This window comes from Rhinolophus ferrumequinum, chromosome 14, assembly GCF_004115265.2.
Source record: "Rhinolophus ferrumequinum isolate MPI-CBG mRhiFer1 chromosome 14, mRhiFer1_v1.p, whole genome shotgun sequence".
In the NCBI taxonomy this organism is placed as follows: Eukaryota; Metazoa; Chordata; class Mammalia; order Chiroptera; family Rhinolophidae; genus Rhinolophus; species Rhinolophus ferrumequinum.
The window spans coordinates 55,547,268-55,569,158 of NC_046297.1; the positions used below are offsets into that span (position 1 = coordinate 55,547,268).

Consider the following 21,891-nt stretch of genomic DNA (forward strand, 5'->3'; position numbering starts at 1 on the left):
AACAACTAGGCACTTATCACCTAAGCAAGCTGGCACATAAAACTAGCCATGACAGGGACCAAAGCAGTAACATTAAGAAAAAGAAATTAGAGGCATCATGGTGTAACAAAAACAGTATGGCCGTGGATACAGGCAGACCTATTGGTGTCCCAGTGCTAATAATCGCATATTCTCCCTCAGTTTTGTCATCTATAAAATCGGGGTAATACAATGCATCATGCAATTTTGTGATAAAAATGAAGGGAGACCATGCTTGTACATCTCATAGCACAATGCTCGTCCTATGCGAGCAATGGTTGTCTTCCCCTTCCACTCTAAGGGCGTGGTGACCTCTCTGTCAGCAGCAGCTTTAGAAGGATACTTTCACTCCTTCATCCCCCACTGGCCATTCCTCAGAGGTGACTCATGGGATTTTCCAACCACTTAGTACACTTCGTCCATTTAGGCGACAAAAGCTACTTCTTTATAACATGCAGGAATCACACAATTCAAGAACAGGAAATCTATTTACAGGTAGGTAAACTACAGGGACAGTAAGAATAATGAGCTCTTTAACGTGACCAGCTTACCAAACATGTATGGAACTCACTTCAGAAGTCCAACCTGTGTTACCCGCTGTCCCCCTGAATTAGATCCCTACGGCTGCCGTAAGGAAGTACCACAGACTGGGTGGCTTGGACAACAGCAATTCATTTTCTCACAATTCTGGAGGCTAGAAATCTGAGATCAAGAGGTTGGCAGGGTTGGTTTCTTCTGAGGCCCTTCCCTTTGGCTTGGAGATGGCGGCCTTCTCCCTCTGTCTTCACACAGCTTTCCCTTTGTGTGTGTCTCTGTCCTGATCTCTTCTTATAAGAGATCCTCATTTTAATTTAATTACCTCTTTGAAGACCCTATCTCCAAACACAGTCGCTTTCTGATGTACTGTGGGTTAGAACTTGAACATAGAACTTGGGGGTCACGTAATTCAGCCCATAACACCACCTAACTTACCCACCACCTCCATTCTAACCACCCTCACATGGTGATACACACAAACCACTCAGACTGTTCTTACACGCCTGGTGCTTAAAGGGACCTGACCCTGCCTGGTCTGTTATCTACTCAGACCATAAGTGATAAAAGATTTGAAGGGACACACACACACCCTTTGCGATCAGTGTTTCACATCACAAAATCAGAGAGCAGACTCTGACCACGGAACTGAGCCATCCAGGGATTGAATTGGTAACCTTGTAGTTGGCAGGATTTGCTGATTACCCACAAATGGAAAGGAAGCACATTGCAAAATAATCAGAATGGGTCAGGGTATTCTTCGTAGCCCATTAATCTAGGGATGCCAACCATACTGCATCTTACTAACAATAACCAATACTTAAATTAGATGGTTCAGAGTGCACGAACTATATCAATAATGAACATGCATTTTAGCTGAAAGAACCATAAGCATTTAATTATCACAAAAAGCAAAAGGAAAAGCATCTCAAGACTATGCCAACAAAGAAGCAGACACCACTCTGCATTTTGAACAGGTTTCTAAATCACAAAGGGCGGTAAATCATGTTACTTATCATTTAAAAATAACTAGGTTTTAAGAAATGAAATTAGACAAGTGATTAATGCGTCAACTTCAGCCAGAGTTCCTTTGATAGTTGGAAGAAAATAAAAGCCAGCCAAGAAATAAACATTTCAAATTCAGGTGCTTTGCAATCTGTGCTCCAAATGTTTTCCTGAGCTCATGAAAAGGTGGCTTGCTCTGCATACACAGCAGCCAGATTGCTGGCTCGAGTCGATTATCTTCAAAATAAGAGTGTTGGCACAAAAGAAGAAAAGCCACAGTCACCACGATGGTCAAAAGTCCACTTGAAAGCAGCGGGGCAGGGACAGAGGGATGCCACTGGCTAAAGGGGTTGTCAGGTGCTGGTGAGAGAGGTCTGGGGTTGGGTTTTTTTCTGCTAGCTCCATTTATATGGGGGATCCAAAGATGGGGTAGAGTCTTTCATACTGAAATTGAAAGTTGCTTATAACAAAAAGAAAAAAAAAATGTAGTTGACAGGACAGAATGCACAGAGAGAGAGTGAATTACATGGTAAGTTAGGGCAGACACCATAGGAATCCCACTACATGAGTCAAACCCCAGCTCAGCCACTTACTGATTGGGTGGCCTTGGGCACTTTAACTCTGCATGCCTCAGTTTTTCCATCTGCAAAATGGAAACGATATAAACAGTACCTACTTCATCAGGCTATTATGAGAATTGAGTTAACACGTGTAACGCACAAAGATTCTATAGAGCTACATAGTAAGTGCTGTAGATATGTAAACTCTTCTTATCATAATGATTTTTTTATTTTGTAGAACAAGACCAAAAAAAAAAAAAAGTGGTTTTAATAATAATGGGCCAGGAGTAGGGTGAGGTGAATAAGACAGAACAACAGAATTTACCTCAGGTACAAAATTAAGAGGTGTGCCAAGAAGTTCAGTAATCAAGATAAATAATAATATTTCAATGTAATTTTCTGAAAATCAAAGTAATGCAAAAAAAATCCAGGATGAAGAATATATCAAAATTTTAAACAAAGAAAAAAATCAGAATTGTTGATTTTGTTCCTTTTGCCACAGGCTTCAGTATGTGGTAGATTTCACTTACATCATAATAAAATATTTGGAAGATTATACCCAAACTTTTATTTCTGGAATGAGAAATTACATCGAATTTCATTTTCTGTTTTACGTTTCTGTATATTTTTAATGTTTTCCCATGAGAATATATATCATACAAAACGAGGATTTTAAAAGTCTCATTTCTTAATGAAACCATGAAAGAAAAACACAAGATGGTACAAAGTATATCTAGGCAGTCGACTGATAAAAGAGAATATGGCCAAGTAGCCCACAGAGACACCACTACAAACCATCTCCCTGCATTGCAGAGCTGGCCCCTTTGTTCCTTAAATCTATGAAAAGAAAAAAGAAAGAAGAAAGGGTAAGAAATAAGAGTAAAATTCACTTAGCCTCTCTGAGCCTCCTTTTCCTGCTTTGTAAAAGGAAAAGATTAGCAGACACCACTCCTGCAGCACTGCCCTGGGTTCTAACCAGTGTCTCCCTTAGGGTGAGTAAGGATTCTTCCATTGGCCTGTGTCCAAGGAAAATGCAGGCCTTGGGCCTGCCGTCCTGTTCAGCCTCACCATGCACCAAGCCTGGTAGCCAAGGGCCCTGCAGAGTCCTTGTTTGTGAACTATTTATTGGTAGAGAGAGGCTGGGATAAATCTGTGCTCCCACATCCGAAGACCTGGAAATGGAGCCTGGTTCTGCCCAGGCCCCAGCTGCTAGACTTTGAAATTGTTCCAGCCTCTCTGATTCTGTTTCCTCATCTGTATAGGAAATACAGATGAGGAAATACATCTGAGTAGGAAATAATAATACTCAGTTCCTAGGGTGGCTGTGAAGGTAAAATGAGAGAATATATGTAAGGCATTCGGTATATGGTGGGCCCTCAATAAATGTAATTTCCTCCCCTCTCCTTTCCTGTGGGACAAAACTGTTAAAATATTTCAAATCAAATGTCTCTGCTATGAGAGGGAACTAGTAGCACGTCAGTACCCAGCAGCAAATGATGTAAAAATGATCGAGATTTCACTGTGGAGAACGGTACATCGTTCCTTCTTTGCGGTAGATTTCCCTCCTAATTACATTTGCTTTGAACAAATGTTAAAATTCTTTGACATTTAATGAAGACACTGATGATCTGAGAAGGTGACCCAGGAGCCTGCTGGTAACAGAAGGTGGGCAGTGGTTAATAATTTGCTATGTTTAATCCCTAAAGCAGACGAATGGAATATAGATAGTCAGTGTCCTTTCTTCTGTTTGGACTATTTCCAGTGAAGAGAAGGCACAACACTTACCTACACAGGTTTAACCTTCAAGAGAACTTTATAAATCAAAATAAGAAAAATGGGGATGAAACCGTGGGTTATGAAACTTTATAGTAAAGTTTTTTTTCAAATACCATCAATATAACATCCTGAAAACAAGAGAAAGTTAACCAGTAAGTCTCTCCACAGACATACTGCCCATTTCCCCTAAATTTTCTGGTTCTTTTTAAAAATATGTTTTATTTTAATAACATTCATAAAGTGTTTCAATAAAAAAAAAATTTAAAGGCGAAAGTTAAAATAACCCCACTATCTAGGGAGCCCTTGCTGACATTTGAAAAGTAAAATAGAAACCAATGCTTCCACATGATTAGAATATTAAATAGAGCAAGGTAAAAGAGGAGTGTACCCTCAACCACACTCCAGGCTTATCCAGTTTTTTACCCCAAAAGTAAATCTGCTTACTAGTTCTTTGGAGAGCTTCACAGACATATTTTTAATGCATGTACCAGGATTTATGTATCTTATAAAAGATACATAAAAGATCATATTAATAATATTAGATTATAAAGATTATACTAATAAAAGATTATACTAATCACAAGGTTATCCATCTTTCTTTTTCGTGTATGTTATGGGATGAATTGTATCCGCCAAAAGTCATCTGTTGAAGTCCGAATCTCCAGTATCTCAGAATGTGACTATATTTGGAGATAGAGCCTTCAAATGGGTAATTGATTAAAATGAGGCAGTTAGGGTGGGCGGCCCTACTGGTATCTCACTGGTGTCCATATAAGAAGAGGAAATTAAGACCAGCAGGGCACATATGTACACAGAGACAACCATGTGAAAAGGCAGCAAGAGTGTGGACAGCTGCCTGCCAAGGAGAGAGGTCTCAGAGGAAATCAAACCTGCCAGCATCTTGCTCTTGGACTTCCAGCCTCCAAAACTATGAGAAAATAAATTTCTGTTGTTTAAGCCACCCAATCTGCAGTACTTTGTTATGGCAACCTAGCGAACTAATACAACATACCAGCATATGTTTGTGACAAATCCGTATCAGTGCTCACACGCCCACATTCCATCAAACAAATTATCACAATTTCTTTAAACTCTGCCCTATTGATTCACACCTACATCTACTCCTGGTTGTTGGCTAATTCAAACAATGCTGCAGTGAATATCCTTGCATTACTATCTTGTCATAATTTTTTAAGTATCTCTATAAAGTAAATTCCCAGAAGTAGAATTGTTGGCTCAAAGTATAAATGCACACATACTTAATTTTGATAGATAGTGTCAAATTGCCCTTCAAAAGTTTCAACTTCCACCAAAAGTATGTAAAAATGCCATTTTCCCCACACTCCTGCCAGCACTAGCTATATCAGGCTTTTAAATTTTTATCAATCCAATGGCAAAAAAAAAAGATTTATTATTCTAGCTTGTTCCTATGAATAAGTCTGAGCGTCTCAGAGAGCTGTCGAGAGCACAGGTTCAGGAGTCAGATCTTGAGCTTGAATTCCGTTTCCTAGCTGTGTGACCCTGGCCAAGTTGCCTAACTTCTCTACGCATCAGGCTCCTCTTCTGTCAAATGGGATAATAATGGAAATTACCTCACCACAGAGTTCTTGTAAGAATTTCATGAGTGAATAGATATCAAGTGCTTACAAAAATTCTTGGAATACAGTAAGCTCCAAATTAATGTCAGTTACTATTGTCTTTTAAAAAAAAACAATAACATGCTATTGACAATGTGTACTATTCTTTTTATGAATGCCCTATGTTATGACCCCCTCCAAAATTCAAACGTTGAAGCACTAACCCCCAAAATAGCTGAATGTGAGACGAGGCCTGTAAGGAAGTAATTAAGGCTAAAGGACGTCAAAGGGTGGGGCCCTGAGCTGATAGGATTAGTGTGCTTATAAGAAGAGACAGCAGAAAGATCACTCTTCCTGTTCACATAAAGATGTCATGTGAGTGCACAGAGAGATGGAGACCACCTACAGGCCAAGAGAAGAGGCCTCAGCATTAAACTTACCTTATTGGCACCTTGATCTTGAACTTCCCAGCCTCCCGAACTGTGCAAAATAAACTTCCATTGTTTAAGCCACCTAGTCTGTGGTATTTTATTATGGCAGCCCAAACAGACTCATACACCCTGTTTATGTCTCTTACCCATATTTCTATCCCATTAGTCTTTTCTTGTTGATTGGTATTGACTTTCCCTCACCCGTGTTACTTTAACTTGATTTATAAGGACAGATGTGCTGACCAAAAGACTCTGATTGAGAAATGAGCGCATACGGTATTGCAGATTCTACTCAGGTATTACCCATGGTTTCTACTCAGATGTCCCAACCAGAACTGGGTGAGATGCAGCAGAAAAGTACGGCTACAACCACTGTAGACCGAGAATGTGAATCAGGCAGTAGCTGAGGTAAAATTTTGAAGCTAACCAGTCTAGATTTAAGGTGTGTGTAAATTCTGGTCTTCAACAGCAGTACAAGCATGGCATTCCACAATCTCCTCCAAAGACTAAGAACAAGCACCAGGACAACTGCTCTTGACGTTGAATGTTTTTACACATCTCTCTCTATTAAAGAAAAATGTGGAAAGTATCAGTTACTTCCTACCCTTGTTCATTTCCACATCAAAGTCTTGGTACCAAAATGCACTTTTTGAAACTGAAATGCAAAATTGTAATTTAATGCAGAGCAATTATAAGTAACAGATGCCGAAAGGTTTGCACTTTTTGCTTCTACAAGAAATATACACATTGGATCCAAACTTTTGGATATGATATCCAAACTAAGTTAGGGGCTGGAAATGAGAGATTGTCCAATTTAAGCCCACTGGAAAGTATGGGGAAATTGGGAGACCAAATGCATAAAAACTGTACTATATTTGACAGACAGCCTCATTTGATTGGCACACGGGACTGCAAAGAGGCGCTAAAGTGTCATTAACTAGCTGTATGATCTTGACCAGGGTATTTACCCTCTAGGATTACGTTTCCCCAGCTCTAAAATAAGAATGATGCTACCTACCTTAGTGAGTTATAAAGAGTCTATAAGTTAACAAGCAGAATGTGTTCAGCCTCCTGTGTGACATATGACTAAGAGCTCTGCAAATGACTAAGTATCTCCAAGACTTTCCCTCAGTATCTGAACCCTTTTATTTCTAAGTTTTTGCGATCTGTCCAATCCAGTTCCATATTCATCAATTGCCTAGTAAGTGATTATTGAGTTCTAAATGCCCAAGACCACCCCTACAAGGAATAAAAGAATAAGGCCGTCAAGAAACTTCCAGCCTCGTTACGGAGGGCAAATGGGTACATATAAAATAATTAGTGAGCAATATAAGGCAATGAAAGTCAAGCAAGTCAGACCATAAATGTCACTGGTGCTTGAGCCTGGAGGAGTTCAGGTGGCGTGGAAAGGAGAATGCTTTCCACCGGTCAAGGTGTGGGTCAGTCACCAGATCGGCTTTGCTAAGACGGCTGTGACTGCGGCCAGCTGCTTCATTGACTGTAATATTCCGTCCTCATGAGCCACAAAGCAGTTCTCCTTCCTCACAGAGAGTGTCCCAGGCACAGGTGTGGATTCAGCCCAGTTAGGTCCCCCCCGAGTTTTCTTTTGCATGTGACCTGGGTTAGGGAGGGTGGATGTTTCTGTTCCCCTGAAGTACTTCATAGATACCTTTCCTGTGGCATTGCCACGCAGTGCCATTCACTGTTCTATGCACGCCTCCCCCACCTCACAGGGGCAGGGAAGGTGCTTCCTGTCCTTTGACACCCTGCCCGCCATAGCCAGGTGTCCTGGGCTCCCACTAACAGTCACCTCCGTGACGAAACAACTCAGTAAGTACATGAATGAATGAATGAAGCTCAGATGTTCTAATATATCTTCTGTCAGAGAGTGGGACAAGTAGAAATGGAGTAAAATGAGAAGTGAGGAATACAAACAAACAACCTGCTTGTCAGAAGACGTGGACACCGTTTACCAGAAGTCTTTTACAGCGAGACTTCCATCACATCCTATAGTGTTTGTTTTCTTCATCACTCTAATTCCAACCAATCAAGCTGGAAGAAGCAAATGAGATTTTAGTTCGAAAGCACCGAGTTCTGTTTTCAGAGGAAGCGGCAGGAGGCGGAGAGGCTGTTTCGGCTATCCGTGCTGCGCAGCAAGCCACCCTCAGCCACCCTCAAACCTAGTGGTTTTTAAAATGACAGTATCTTCTCCCTCATACTTCTGTGGCTTGACTGGCCACAGCGGGGCAGCTCTGGCATGGGGGCTTTTGTGAGGATGAAGCCGGAGGACAGACAGCAGGGGCGGGAGTCATCTGAGGGCTCCAGGGGCCGCCTCTCCTCCACGGCTCCTGCACGCAGGCTTTGCACCTCACTCTGGGGCCCCGTGGCCTCGTCCGTGCCTCTCTCTCACCTGGTGTCTCATCCTCCAGGGCCTCCCACGTGGCTTGGATATCTCACAACGTGCTGCTCACAGGGCAGTCTGTCTCACTCCATGGCAGCCAAACTCCAAGAGACTGAAAGTGGAGGCAGCTAGACCAGGTAAGACCTCCAGAAGTGTCAGTGTCTCTTCCACCATATTCTGTGGTCAAAGCACTAATGGGACTCAAGGGAGTAGAGACATAGACTCCATACTCTGATGAAGGCATGGCAGGTTCACATCTGGGAAGAGGACGCAGGATGAAGACATGGCTGCAGCCAGCTTTGGAAAACACAGTCCGCCATCGTCTGTTGCTGTGCTGTCACCGTGAATGCTGTTACTGTTGAAGAACCCCTGCTTAGTCAGATTAATGTGAGAGAATGTATAAAATAGTCCAATCCCTAAATCCCACTGCCATCAAGTCTGATGGCTAAATGGCAGTGAGACGGAGATGTTGCCTGAGAGGAAGATTCTCCCATGAGCCCCCAGCGCTCCTAACTGGGGCCCTTCACCAGCCAATGAAGGGCCTCTGTGTAAATGAGATAAAGGTGCCCTTTCTTCCAAGTAGATGCATACCTTGGAGGGCTGTGGCCACCGGTATGTGCCACAGCCTTCCTCCTGGCATATGGCTCTACACGTAGTAGGCCTACAGTGAAAAGTTGGTAACTTCATGAATGAATCAGCAAGATATAGCCACGCTTTCCTTTTAACCTGGTGGTCTACAGAGTAGGTAGGGGAGAGAGACAGGGGGAACTGGATCAGAAGAGAGGAGGATCTCCACAGCCACTCAGCTCCCACAGGCAGCTGAAAGCCACACCCCACAAGGTCCCCTCGAGGTGACAGTGAAGAGGAAGGACAGTGCATTTGCAGCTGAACGGAACTCCGTTCAAATACAGCCAGGAAACCGGAGCTAGTGGCAACTAGCTAACCTAGGAAAATAAAAGTAGCAAGGACTGTTATTTACAACCTAGTGAGGCGATTCAGCCAAAAAAATATTGTCTAAAGCATGACCAAAGAACATAACTTTTCAGATACATAGTTACTTTTTCAGAAACATATAATTCACCACCATGATTTTAAAACACTCCCCTTTGCAGCTGTAAATTACCATTTGTGGGTGTTTGACTTATCTGTCGGCTTATTAAATCAGACCTTCCCCCCACCCTTTCCAAGTTATAGCTATCAGTTTATGATTAAACTTTGGCAGGGTGTTAGCGCTGTCTTTGTGGTGGCTCAGAAAACTAACCAGCTGCAAGTAGAAATTTTTAGAAGTTGCATGACTTTAAAATTCCTTTTTGTATAAACAGAAAAATAAATTATATATACATATATAAATTTTCCCTCTGCTCTGGTTATCAAAAGCTTGTGCAACTGTTCACTCAAAGTACCACAGGAGCCTCTATCCAAGCTCTTCCAGAGCCAATATGGTCTCCATTCTCCCCCCTCCCCAACTAAGAATAATTTAGGCAGAAAAATATGATTTCCATGAAATCCATAAAGGATTGCTTTGCATCAGGTGAAGCAAAACCATAATCCCCGAAGCCTCATGGATTTGGAAATCTACCAAATCACTTCACTCTACCCACCCAGGACTTCTAGGTATGTAAAAATGTAAATATTTTATTTTATAGTTTATATGGGGTGTTTTATACAGCAGAGAAATCGGAACGCCCTTCACACGACTCCGTAAACCCACCATGCTCTAATATCGCCGGCTGTACTCCTCTCTTAATGCCTCTTATCGGGGATGAAGGGCAGCTCCTACATGCGTGAAAGCTTTCGACATTCCTCACAGAAGATCCTGGAGAGAACTAAGTCATGGGAGTGGGTGTGTGGAAGTGCAAAGCACGTTTGAGGGCCCTCCCCCTCCTGAACCTGTAAACGTCACCTTAAGAAGTTCACACCGAATTGAGTGAGGGCCCCTCACATGCTAAGAGGGCGGGGTTGTCGTTAGACTAATAAGAGCACTAGGAGCTGAAATTCATCGCACGCCAGGCAAGCGCTTTACATGCTTTCTACCTCATTCCTTCTCACATGACCTCGGCGGTGGGCACTCACAGTGATCACGTCAACAATAATAGCAAATATTCATGCAGTGCTTACTAAGTGCCCTTCTAAGTGCTTCCTGTGTCTCGACGAACGCAATCCTTACAACCACCGAAACGGCGATAATACTAATTAGTATTACCATTTGAGGAGGAAACAGAGGTGAAATAACTTGCTTAAATTCACCCAGATAGTAAGTGACGGAGGCTGACCCTGAAGGCAGTGTTTTTAACTATCATTCTACCCATTTCACAGACGAGGAAAGCGAGGCACAGGGAGACAATATGACCTATGTTCATAAACCTTGTGAGTGATCAAATGGGATTCCACGATAAGTATGCCTGGCTCCAGAATCCGAATCATGTGACTGACAACCTGACAGAGGCCAGATCACGGAGGATCACACTGAGGAAATTCAAGCCGCCCCTGTTTACAGACTGCCAACAGCCAGACATGTCAGTGATGCTATCCAAGGTCAACTAGCAACCAGTCTCCCTGCCTGCTCCACAGATACTTGAAAGAGCCCAGCAAAGATCATCTGCCCTTGCCCAAACCTCCCAAACACCCACAGAACCACGAGCTAAATAAAAGGTGTGTTGTTTTAAGCCACTAAGTTTTGGGGATGGTTTGTTGCTAAGCAAGAGCGAAATGATCAGTATATGGTGTCACAATGCTAGACACTATAGGGGTGGCACACAAAACAAATAAAACCCTGTTTTCACTCACTTTGGTCCATCCTATTTAGAATTTACTTACATACAGCCAAGTGAGTTCTCCAGAGAAGCACCACCATCCCCTATGGGAGCATGGAGGAGAGTGAGACTGCATCTGCATGGGGGTGGGAGTGCTGGTGGAGGAGAGCATGTGACTGGGGTGTAGAGGTACCAAGTCCTCAGGCAGAGGCTGAAGAAAGGGGACCCTCCGGGGGGCAGAATATCCTGCTTAAAACCCAGGAAGTAGGAAAATAGTAAGTAATCCTGCAGGTTTGTGATTAGCTTGGGCCAACTCAGATAATCCAGGATAGTCTTCCCATCTTAAAATCCTTAATCATACATACAAAGTCCCTTTTGCAATGTAATGTAACCTCTTTACACTCTTTTTAAAAAATGTTGAGGAGGCTGGCCCAATGGCTCAGTTGGTTGAGTGTGAGCTCTCAGCAAGAAGGTTGCTGGTTCAATTCCCATATGAGACGGTGGGCTGCACCCCCTGCAACTAAGATTGGAAAATCGGCAACTGGACTTGGAGCTGAGTTGCGCCCTCCACAACTAGATTAAAGGACAACGACTTGGAGCTGATGGGCCCTGGAGAAATATACTGTTCCCCAATATTCCCCAATAAAAAATTTTTTAAAAAATGTTGAGGATTCCAAAGAGCTATTGTTTAAATGAATTATATCTATTTATTTATTACCCTATTAGAAATTTAAACCTATTTTTAAAATATTTTATTAATTGATTTTAAATTAACAATAATGAGCCCGTTACATGTGAAATAAATGACATATTCTATGAAAAATGTTTCTTAAAAAAAAATGTGAAAAGAGTGGCGTTGTTTTACATATTTATAAATCTCTTAAATGTCTGGCTACATAGCAGACAGCTAGATTCTCATATCTGCTTCTGTATTTAATCTGTTACAATATCACACTTCATATAGCACTTGGAAAACTCCACTGTAAATGCATGAGATAGTTAGACATCACGAATGCCTTGAAAAGAATCTCAGAGACCCCCAGTGGTCCCAGGACCCAGCATTTGAGAAATGCTATTCTTGCAACACAAATGGCTTGTAATTTATTGCTCTCACCTTCCCAACCCAACCCTTAACCAGTGCACTTCTGCTTTTCTTTTAAGACTCAGACATCGCATTGTCCAGAAACTCTCTCCTGAGCCCTGCAGGCTGAGTTAGATGCTTTTCCTCTGCCTTCTGGGAGCTGGCTCTCGCTGTCACTCCACTCACGTTGCCCTGTCACCCTGGATTTAATTCCCTGTGTAGGAGTCCATCCACCCACCACACTGCAAGCTACCTGAGGATGGAAGCCATGTCCTTTTCATCTCAGTGGCCCCACAGAAGCGGTGAGCTATAAATGTTTATTGAATGTAAAGTAAATGAGTCCCGCCTTCTGGCAACATGAGCAACCAGCATGAGGGAACACAACACAGGGAGTTAGGTAGGCAGCACCTGCTGTTACAGACTTTGTTTCTTTCCATCTGGCCCAGACCCAATCAAAGACCCTTACCACGTCGTAGGGCACACACGCTCAACCTACAGGATTTCTGGCTCTGAGAATGCTGAGTAGTCACTGAGCGGAAGAAATGCTTGCGGCCCCCTAAGAAGCTTGAATCTCTGAGTCTCGTCAGGTACTCTGTGGATCACATGTGGGTCAGAGTCCACAGCACAAAACACATGTTTACATCCCCCATCTGCCCTGCAGCCCTGACTTAAAGAAGCAAGCAAAGAAACATATGGAAAGCCAATGATTAGGAATTAGCCACATGCCTGTAGTTGGAATTTGCCTAAGGTCTCACTTAATACAATTTTCTAGAAAACGTCAGTGAGCTTAACCAGCAATCCTGTTGACTTGTCCCCCAAACAAATGTGGAAAAGACATGAAATATGATTGCTTTGATTCCATGGTTTACATTGAGGGCCACGTCTAGCAAGTTCAATGGCTGGGCCTGTCTCCATCAAAGGGCACCTCGATTACTTCATTGCCATGTCAGTCCCCACAGAAAGAATGTGCCTGTCTGCCTACTTATCTCTAACAACACTGAATTGGGTGCACACAGTATACATTATATTACAGGTAAAAAAGGGTGGGCAGAGGATCACTGCCAGGTATGGCAGCCATGAGAATGCCCCTTGTAGACCTCTAGCTGCAGGGAGCATAATTGACCAAGGGACTGGCTGTAAAAGCAATGGCTGCACTGTGCTAAGGCCACACTGCCCATGCTGCTCCTGTGTCAGGCCAACCTACTTCTGTGATTACCAACTGTGGTTCAAAGATTTACCAATAGCATTGCCAGGCCTTCTTTAGGCTGCACAGCACCCCTATGTTTTGACCCAACCTTCCCTCCCTTGCTCCTTCACTTGGTGTCAGAGTTGCACCATGGTCTGCCAACTCTCCCACGCTTTTCTGGCTCCCTCCCCCATTTTCTCTAATACAGGCACGTCTCCTAAGAAAATTCTTGCACATTTCATCCTGTCTTGGCATCTGCTTCTTGGGGAATCTGGACTAACACTCCAGGCAACACCAGGTGCCATGTTCAAGAAAGAACACCGGACTGCAAAGCAGGAAAATTAGACCACTATCTCAGCTCTGTCCCTTTCTCGTTGTATCAACCTACTTCTAAAAACCTCATTTCCTCATCTGCCAAAGGAATTAGCTGGATTGCAAAAATCTAAATTCTCTTCTGACTTCAGCACTTTGGATTCCATAGCTCCCATCCTGCCATTGATGACCACAGGGTTCCTGGAACGGTAGGAGACAGGGACCCCTAGCATGGTGATATCTCAGCTGAGGAGTTGCATTGCCATTTGGTGCCCTTGGCCAAGAGAAAGATAAGAGGTGTCCAAGCCCTCGATGGGTAGTATAAGGTTGTCCTTGGGCTAGACCCTTCTAGAGAACTAAGTAAGTGGAACATATATGGGGGAGGCAAAAAGATGTCTACAAGTGGACACTTTGGTCAGCGCTGCTCAAACAGTAGTTCACCATAATCAGAAGTGTCTGGACACTGATGGGAACCACTTGGAACACCTCTTGTAATTGCAGAAGTCAAACGTGTCTTGTATTCATCTTCTGTTATCGGTATATATTGAGTATTATAATTTTAATAGAGTTTTCCTTTCTTAAAATGTGTCTACATTTTTTTGGCAGCCCCTCTATTTTGCAGTCCAAGTTGCTGTGTGACTAGGAGCATGGTCACACAGCAGAGCATGGGTATGCTACCCAACGTGAAGAGATTCTACCCCCCTCAGGAAGAGAGGAGGTGTGCCTGCATCTGAACCTCTAGAACCCTGTGTCTGTCTTATCTCCAGACACTTAGTACATGTACCTCACAAAGACCTTAGGGTCTGACAGCTGTAAGTTAAAATCATCAGTGAGCCAGTGAGAATTTACATCAGCTAGGGCTAGGTATGGCCATCAGTTAGGGCTGGGTGAGAAAATCCACATTAACAGCAGCGTAAACACCCTAGTCTTGATCTCTCAAAAAAACAAAACCAAAAAAAAAAAAAAAGGCCAGCCGTAGACAGTCCAGGGCTAATAAAGTGATCCCACAAAGTCATCAAGGACTTATATTTCATTCACCTTTTTACTCCACTATATTTTGATCCAACTTGGCTGCAAGAGCTCCAGCCATCACATCTGAGTTTCCGACTAAAGGATGGGAAATAGAAGAAGAGACCACTTTCTCACTTTAAGCACATTTCCTAGAATTTTCACCAACATTTCCAATTGCATCTCTATTACTGGCCAAAACACAGTCACATAGCTTTACCTAGCTGGAAGGAAGACTCAAGAATATATAGTCTTTTAGCTGGTGACAATGCATTCAGCTGAAAAACCAGGGTTTTTATTACCAAGGGTAAAGAGGGACTGGATATCAGGAGGTAACCAGCAATTTCTACCACAAAGACTGATGGGAAAAACATGCCTGGAGGAGTGGGGAAAAAGAGGGCTCACAGAGAACGGGAATGAGTCTGGCATGGAAAAGACATCACTCACTATCTGTGGAGGTCACAGTTTGTGTTTGTCTCAAATTTTTCTCATAACCAATAATAATAAAAAAAAAACTTGGCAATCTTTGCCCTAAGAAAAAATACGAACTTGACTTATATTCTACAATAGATGTAGCTAATTCACGTCTCATTTTAGTTATACAATATGATTTACAAAATATTACTTATTTAGAAAATATTATGCTCATATTATTTATGTTATGATTCAGACACATTTTTAAAATACTTTCTCTGGGAGTCAAGATGTAAAGTGGCAACACAGTGGGGGCTGATTGGTGGTGATGTTAGAAGTGAGCACGTGCTTCTCGGCACACCCTGTACCACCTGCACCACCAGTGAGTGAGATGCTCGAGTTGCTTAGGTGCCCTCATTCTTCACCTGCAAAATGGAGATAACAACACCTGTCAGTATGGAGTGTTATGAGGGTTTCAAATAATGTTCTCAAAGCAGCCACTGCAGGTCTGGCTCATGGTAAGTGCCAGTAAAAGCTATTATTATTTCTGGTCTCCATTGCTAGGTGGAGGTTCCCAGAGAGGAAGAGTTTGTCTGCTTCTTTGTGCCGCCTCCTTTTTTGTTTGTTTCTTGAATGATAACATTTCAAAAAATGATTTTTCCATTAAAAAACCTAGCCGGGTCCCATTTAACATTTTTAACGCTATAGGCAGAAAGCAACTATTCTTAAGATACAAATGGATTGGAAAAGGAACTCTCTTCAAATAGTTGTTTGTTTCTTTCATTCAACATTTATTTTTGCAGACACAAAGATGAAAATGACACAGCTCTGTATTCAAGATTAATCAAAGAGCAGACACAGACAGCACAAATCATGACACGCAATAATAGCTACACAATAGCAATGTAAACAATGCTATGGGAGCACAGATGAGGGGCCATTGAGAGCCAGGAGAGTCAGAGATTTACAAAGGTTTCATTTCAGGTCCTTCTGGTTTTGCTGCTGCCCATCTTTTTCATGGGACACTGGGTTTTCCCACAGCCACAATGGCAGAGGTCCCAGTGTCCAATCACTGACTCCATGGAAGTAACAGACAGAGTATGGGGAGGGGGGTCCATGTTTTGTTGGTGTGAATCTGGAAGCCGTGACCTACTTCTGGAGGCAATGGTGGTCACAGCAATCCATCCCTGGATTATAACCGGGAGGGTGTGTACCTAGACCCATCAATTGCTGTGTCAGCTTCCTGGTTCCCCAACTGCCAAGATGGCAGCTCCCCAAATGGGCTGCTTCTGTACTGTTGTTCTGGAAGTCACGCTGAAAGCTCAGCCCACTCTTCCAGCCATCTAAGGATTTTATGAGGACCTTATTCCCTTTTTGATTAAAAATAGCTAGACTGGTTTATGTTGGCTGCCAGTCAATCCTGTCTGATAATGGAAAACATTCAGAGGCATTAAATGATTCACCCAAAGTCTGATCTCAGCTCAGACTTAGGACTGGAACCCAGTTCTCTCAACACTAAGTCCTTTGTGCTGTTCATTCTCCACTCAACTGTATCTTACACAGGAATGGAAAGAGAGAATGATGCTAAACCTAAGGAAAGGGCTTGGGTTTGGGGTGCAGTTTGGTGCGCAAATCTTCCTCCCAAGTTCCTCCTGTCCTCCAGAGTTCTTGGCTAAGGAAGCATTCACACAGGGAACAAATATCAAATAAAAACAAAATGTTATTCTTTTAAAAGCAAAACAAACCCTGACACTCCCATAAAGTGAGATTCCAAGGTAAGTTGGGGAGAGTCATGAAGTGTAGGCTTCTCCCCATTCCAACAGACATGGTGAGATCCCCCCAAGCTTCTGGCTTGAGCAGTCAAAATGGACGAGCATGGCCAACGTATAGCAGGGACCCTTGGGTGTCATTACCACATGGAAGCAGGACCCACTGGTGAACTTTTGTAATGACATGAGAATCAGGCAGAGAGAGATGGGGAAGGATTTCCATCAATGTCTTGGGCTCCAACCACCCAGATTTGTAGTTCTCTCTCTTATGTGGGGGTGAGGAAAAGGAAGCTAGAAAATGGGTGGAAAGAACAATGGAAGGACAGGCAGAATTCTTCACCCCCTTTGGACAGCAGTGAGACTCTGGGGAGAAGATCCTGAGCATTTTCCTCCCCCTATGGAAAGTAGGACTGATGGGAAACACCAGGTCCTAGAGTCTAGGGTATCTGGACAATCAGGGAAACCAGGAGGGTACCAGGTCCTGGAAAGACTGGTGAAAGATTTGAAGAGAGAAAGGTTGACAGAAAGATGCAGGGCATTGCAGAGATTCCTTGTCCCCCTTCACTATCTTGTTCAAGAATCTTTTGGAATTTAGAGCTTTTACGTCAACACATAAATGCCTAGATGAGCGTCTCTATCAGATTGATGTTGAGAGATGCAAAACTCTTATGCCTCATGCTGGGCCTGCTTGGCTCCATTCCCTTCTAAGTGATGCTTGTTAATAAGTTGGCATTCATCTTACTCTGGTGAGTTTGTTTTATCACGGACTCACTGAGAGAGAGAAAAAAAAAAACATTGCAACTTACCACAATAAAGTAAATATCACAAGATAAATGACAATGTTGGAATGGAAACCACTTAGGGACTGAGAACGGTCAGAAGCAAACAGTTTCTAGACTATTAGCTGTTAAAGGTCATGCCTTATGTCACCCAAAAGGGGTTTCTCCTAGATTTATAGCATGCTCTCGAGGAAGATTTATTGCCATGTTAATTTTTTCCCCCGTTTTAACTTTATGAACTATCAGCCTGGAATTCTCCCTTAGTTCTTTAGGACTGAGGAGTTGCTGGTTTGTAAGAAATGCTTGTGGTACATTTTCTACAACGTTAATAACCGTATTATGAATCAGATTATAATGCCCTTGAGAAGGAACCAAATCATCATCTTCCATTTGCCTCTTCAGATTCACTCTCTAATGTTTTCCACCCGGCTCTCTGTCCCAGAAAACTGACCTGTAAAGACACAGAATAAGACTCTTGCCTTTGGCTTCCAGTTGGGGGGCAGGCACAAGGAGAACTGGCCAGTATTGGAGGGAGGAAGGACTTAGGCTTGGGGCATTTAATCCTGCAGATCCCTCATCTGTGGTCCATGGTGGGCGCCACCCTTGATGCAAAGTCATAGCTCCTGTCAGGTAGCCCACTCCTCACAGTTCTCTCTGTCTCTAGTCTCCAGTTACCCCTCCCTCCCTGTCATAGATTGTATCATTTGTTTACAGATGTTCGTATCCTCTCTCAAGGCAGAGAGTTTGACCCCACCCCACGGATTTTGGACTTGGCCATCTGACTTGCCTTGGTCCATGGAACATAAAAGCAGGATATGACATTCAACGCATCAGAGCAGAAGCAGTATGTGTGTTCTTTCATGGTCTGGCTCTTCCCTCCATCATCAGACAGCATGTCCCAGTCCACAACAACTGTCAGCCTGGATTCTGACATGTGAAGACATGTGCAGCTCAGTCAAGCCAGCCAAGTGGAGCTAAGGCCCACTGAGTCCAACTGAACCCAGCTGAGCCCAGCAGAGTCAAGCAGAACCACAGCCAGTCGCCAGCCCTTGGGTAACATGCACAAGAAATGAACATTTGTATCATAAGCCAGAGATCATTGAGGTTGTCTGTTATCACAGCAAAAGTCAACCGATACGTTTTCATTGCGCCTTCAGACCTACTTTTGAAGAGTACCTACTTTTCTTAGATTCTGTGATTTTCTATACTCCTTGGGGTTTCCCCCACACTCTTCCCAAGCCTTTATAAATAGTTCCTTTATTAAAGACTCCTCAATTTACCTAAAGTGATTATGGCATCTGTTTCTTGCTGAGACCCTGACAGATACATGCCATATGTAGAGCTGAGAATATTAAAAGAAGCCACAGAAAGGCTTGATATAGAGTAATGCTTCCAAACTCGAACAGTTAATACAAGGAAACGGAGGATGGGAGTGAGGAAGAAGAAAAGGAGGAGGAAAATAAGGAGGAGGAGGAAAAGGAAGAGAAGGAGGAGGAGAACAGGATGAAGGAGAAGGAGGAGGAAGGAGAAGGAGGAGGAAGAGGAGACATAGGGAGAAGAGAGGGGAGAGATGCAGAGGAAGGAAGAGGGAGGGAAGAGGGAGAAGAAAGCAGTTGTTGAGGATTTACTATGTGCCAGACACTGCGCTGAGAAGTCAAAGGTTATCTAGTTTCATCCCTACAACAACCCTAGGTACTATTAATTAAGCTCATTTTGTAAACAAAAAGAACAGAGTAAGCAGCTCTAACAAGGTCACCCACAGAAAAGTCCAGATAAATCGCGCCACAGCCTCAAGACAGAACCCATCCATTATAGTAATGGCGGTGGAACGCTTCACGATGACAGCATCTGAGAGGGCCCTGAAGCCTGGTGGAGTTATTCAAAACTCTTGGGCAATGGATGCCAGGTCTTGCTGGGCAGGGGAACTACAAAAACAACTACAATTTGCAAAATGCCAACAGAAAAGCAAGTCAAGTTCATGCCTTTGATAAAATGTGAGTCTCTGGGTAGCTCCAGAGCTCATTTGGGTTCTGTGGATTTCATGAAAGAAGCTCCTTGAAAAGCCTACTATGTGCATAGAACAAGCAGCACACAAATAAGTGAACCGTGGGGCCCTCCTTTGAGGGCGAGATGAACATACAAGTTCCCATTGTCTCTTGGGCTTCACTTCTGCTTCAAGATTGTCCTCACACCAGTGACAGTTTAAAAGAGGCCTCTCCCTGGCACTGATCTTCCAATCGCACGCTGTCCAGTCACCAGTATTGCATGGAAGTCTGTGTCTACAAATGCAGGCAGATGTGCCATTATTTACTTGTAATGAGCCTTTCGGAAGAAGCCTCACACAACCAGCTCTGCAGCATCACCAATTACCGTTTACAAATGATCAACACGTTATTGATAAGGCTGCGGATGCCACTGCTGTATAAGTCAAATCCTAATCCTTTCTTTTTTTGGGGGGAGGGGGGTGAGGGGCTGGGTACAGTGAACTTTATTGATCCTGCATGACAATGGAGGTCTCCCGAAGTCCCTCCCCTTCTTCAGGGGGTCTGGGACGGAAACTGCGGACATCAGGAGATTCTCAGTGTGTTGTGGGATCGATTTGCAGCAAAGACTCCCCAGTCGCTGAGGGCCTCTCTTCCTCTCATTGGGGCTGGTGGTCCGGGGGCTCTTACTCCTTGGGGGCCACCTGGACCATGAGGTCCACCGCCCTGTCGCTGTAGCCAAATTCATTGCCGTACCAGGAAATGAGTTTGACAAAGTGGTCATTGAGGGCAATGCCAGGCCCAGCACAGAAGGTGGAAGAGTGGGTGTCACTGTTAAAGTCGCAGGAATCAGCCTGGTTCTCAGTAGAACCCACGATGCCCTTGGGGGCCCTCCAACTCCTGCTTCACCCCTTTCTTGACGTCACCATATTTGGCAGCTTTCTCCAGGTGGCAGGTCGGAGCCACAACTGATACATTGGGGGCAGGGACACAGACAGCCATGCCAGTGAGCTTCTCATTCAGCTCAGGGATGACTTTGCCCACAGCCTTGGCAGTGTGGGGACAAGCAGGAATGATGTTTGGGGCAGCCCCTCGGCCATCACGCCACAGCTTCCCCTAGGGGCCATCCAGTCTTCTGGGTGGCAACGATGGCATGGACTGTGGTCAGGAGTCCCCCCACGACGCCCAAGTTGTCATGGGTGACCTTGTCCAGGGAGGCCAAGCAGATGGTGGTACAGGAGGCATTGCTGACATTCTCGAGAGACTTGTCATACGTCCCACGGTTCACACCCATCACAGACATGGGGCATCCGCAGAAGGGGCAGAGACGATGACCCTCTTGGCTCCACCCTTCAAGTGAGCCCCAGCCTTCTCCACGGTGGGGAAGACGCCAGTGGTCCACGACGTACTCAGCATCAGTGTCACCCTGTTTGATGTTGGCGGGGTCTCGCTCCCGGAAGACGAGGAGGAGCTTTCCATTAATGACAAGTTTTCCATGCTCAGCCTTGGCGGTGCCTTTGAACTTGTCATGGCTGGAATCGTACTGGAATATGTAGACCACGTAGTTGAGATCACTGAAGGCGGGGGTCCTTGATGGCCACATCTACTTTGCCAGAGTTGAAAGCAGCCCTGCTGACCACGCACCCAATACGACCAAATCCGTTCCGGCCGACCTTCACCATCGTGTCTCAGGGCCACAGCTGGCGCTGTGCTGGGAGACGCAGCCGATGGCCACAGGAGCAGAGAGCCTTACTACCTTCTGATTTCATCTCCTTTCCTGGAAAGGTTCTCAGTCACCAGTGTGTCTGCCGAACTCCTTCACCTTCAAAGTGGAACTCCAACGTCCCTTGTGAAGTCCTACGATAAGTGGCTGGTTGAGCGCAAACACTCGGCTGCTCAAGCTCCCGCCTCAAACCCCAGCTCCGACCCGGCTGTGTGACCATAGGCAAGTTACTAAACGTCTCTTTGCCTCAGTTTCCTCAGCTACCTGATTCCTCCTTTTAGACATTGGTGAGTAAGGCAAAGAGCATAAAAGCCCTCTGGACCCAATAAGATAAGAGTGCCTACCCACGAGGCTGTTGTAAGAAATGAATGTGTTACCTTCTGCAGAGAGTGCAGAATGGTGCCTGGCACACAGTGAGTGGCACTGAAATGTATGTTATTATTTCTGTATACCTTCGCTCCTAACAAACTTCGCTAATTAGCTCTGTCTTTCCAGCTAGACTTGACTTAATTCCTTGAGGGAAGTGTTCTGTGTGTCTTATTCACCTTTATGGCCCCAACTCTCAGCCTGGTATATAGTAGG

At 44.1% G+C, this 21,891-nt stretch overlaps 1 pseudogene; it reads right to left on the reverse strand.

Moving 5' to 3' along the window:
- Nucleotides 1-20,272: 20,272 nt before the first annotated feature.
- On the reverse strand, nt 20,273-21,268 carry LOC117034037 (glyceraldehyde-3-phosphate dehydrogenase-like; annotated as a pseudogene).
- Between the last annotated feature and the right edge of the window lie 623 nt (nt 21,269-21,891).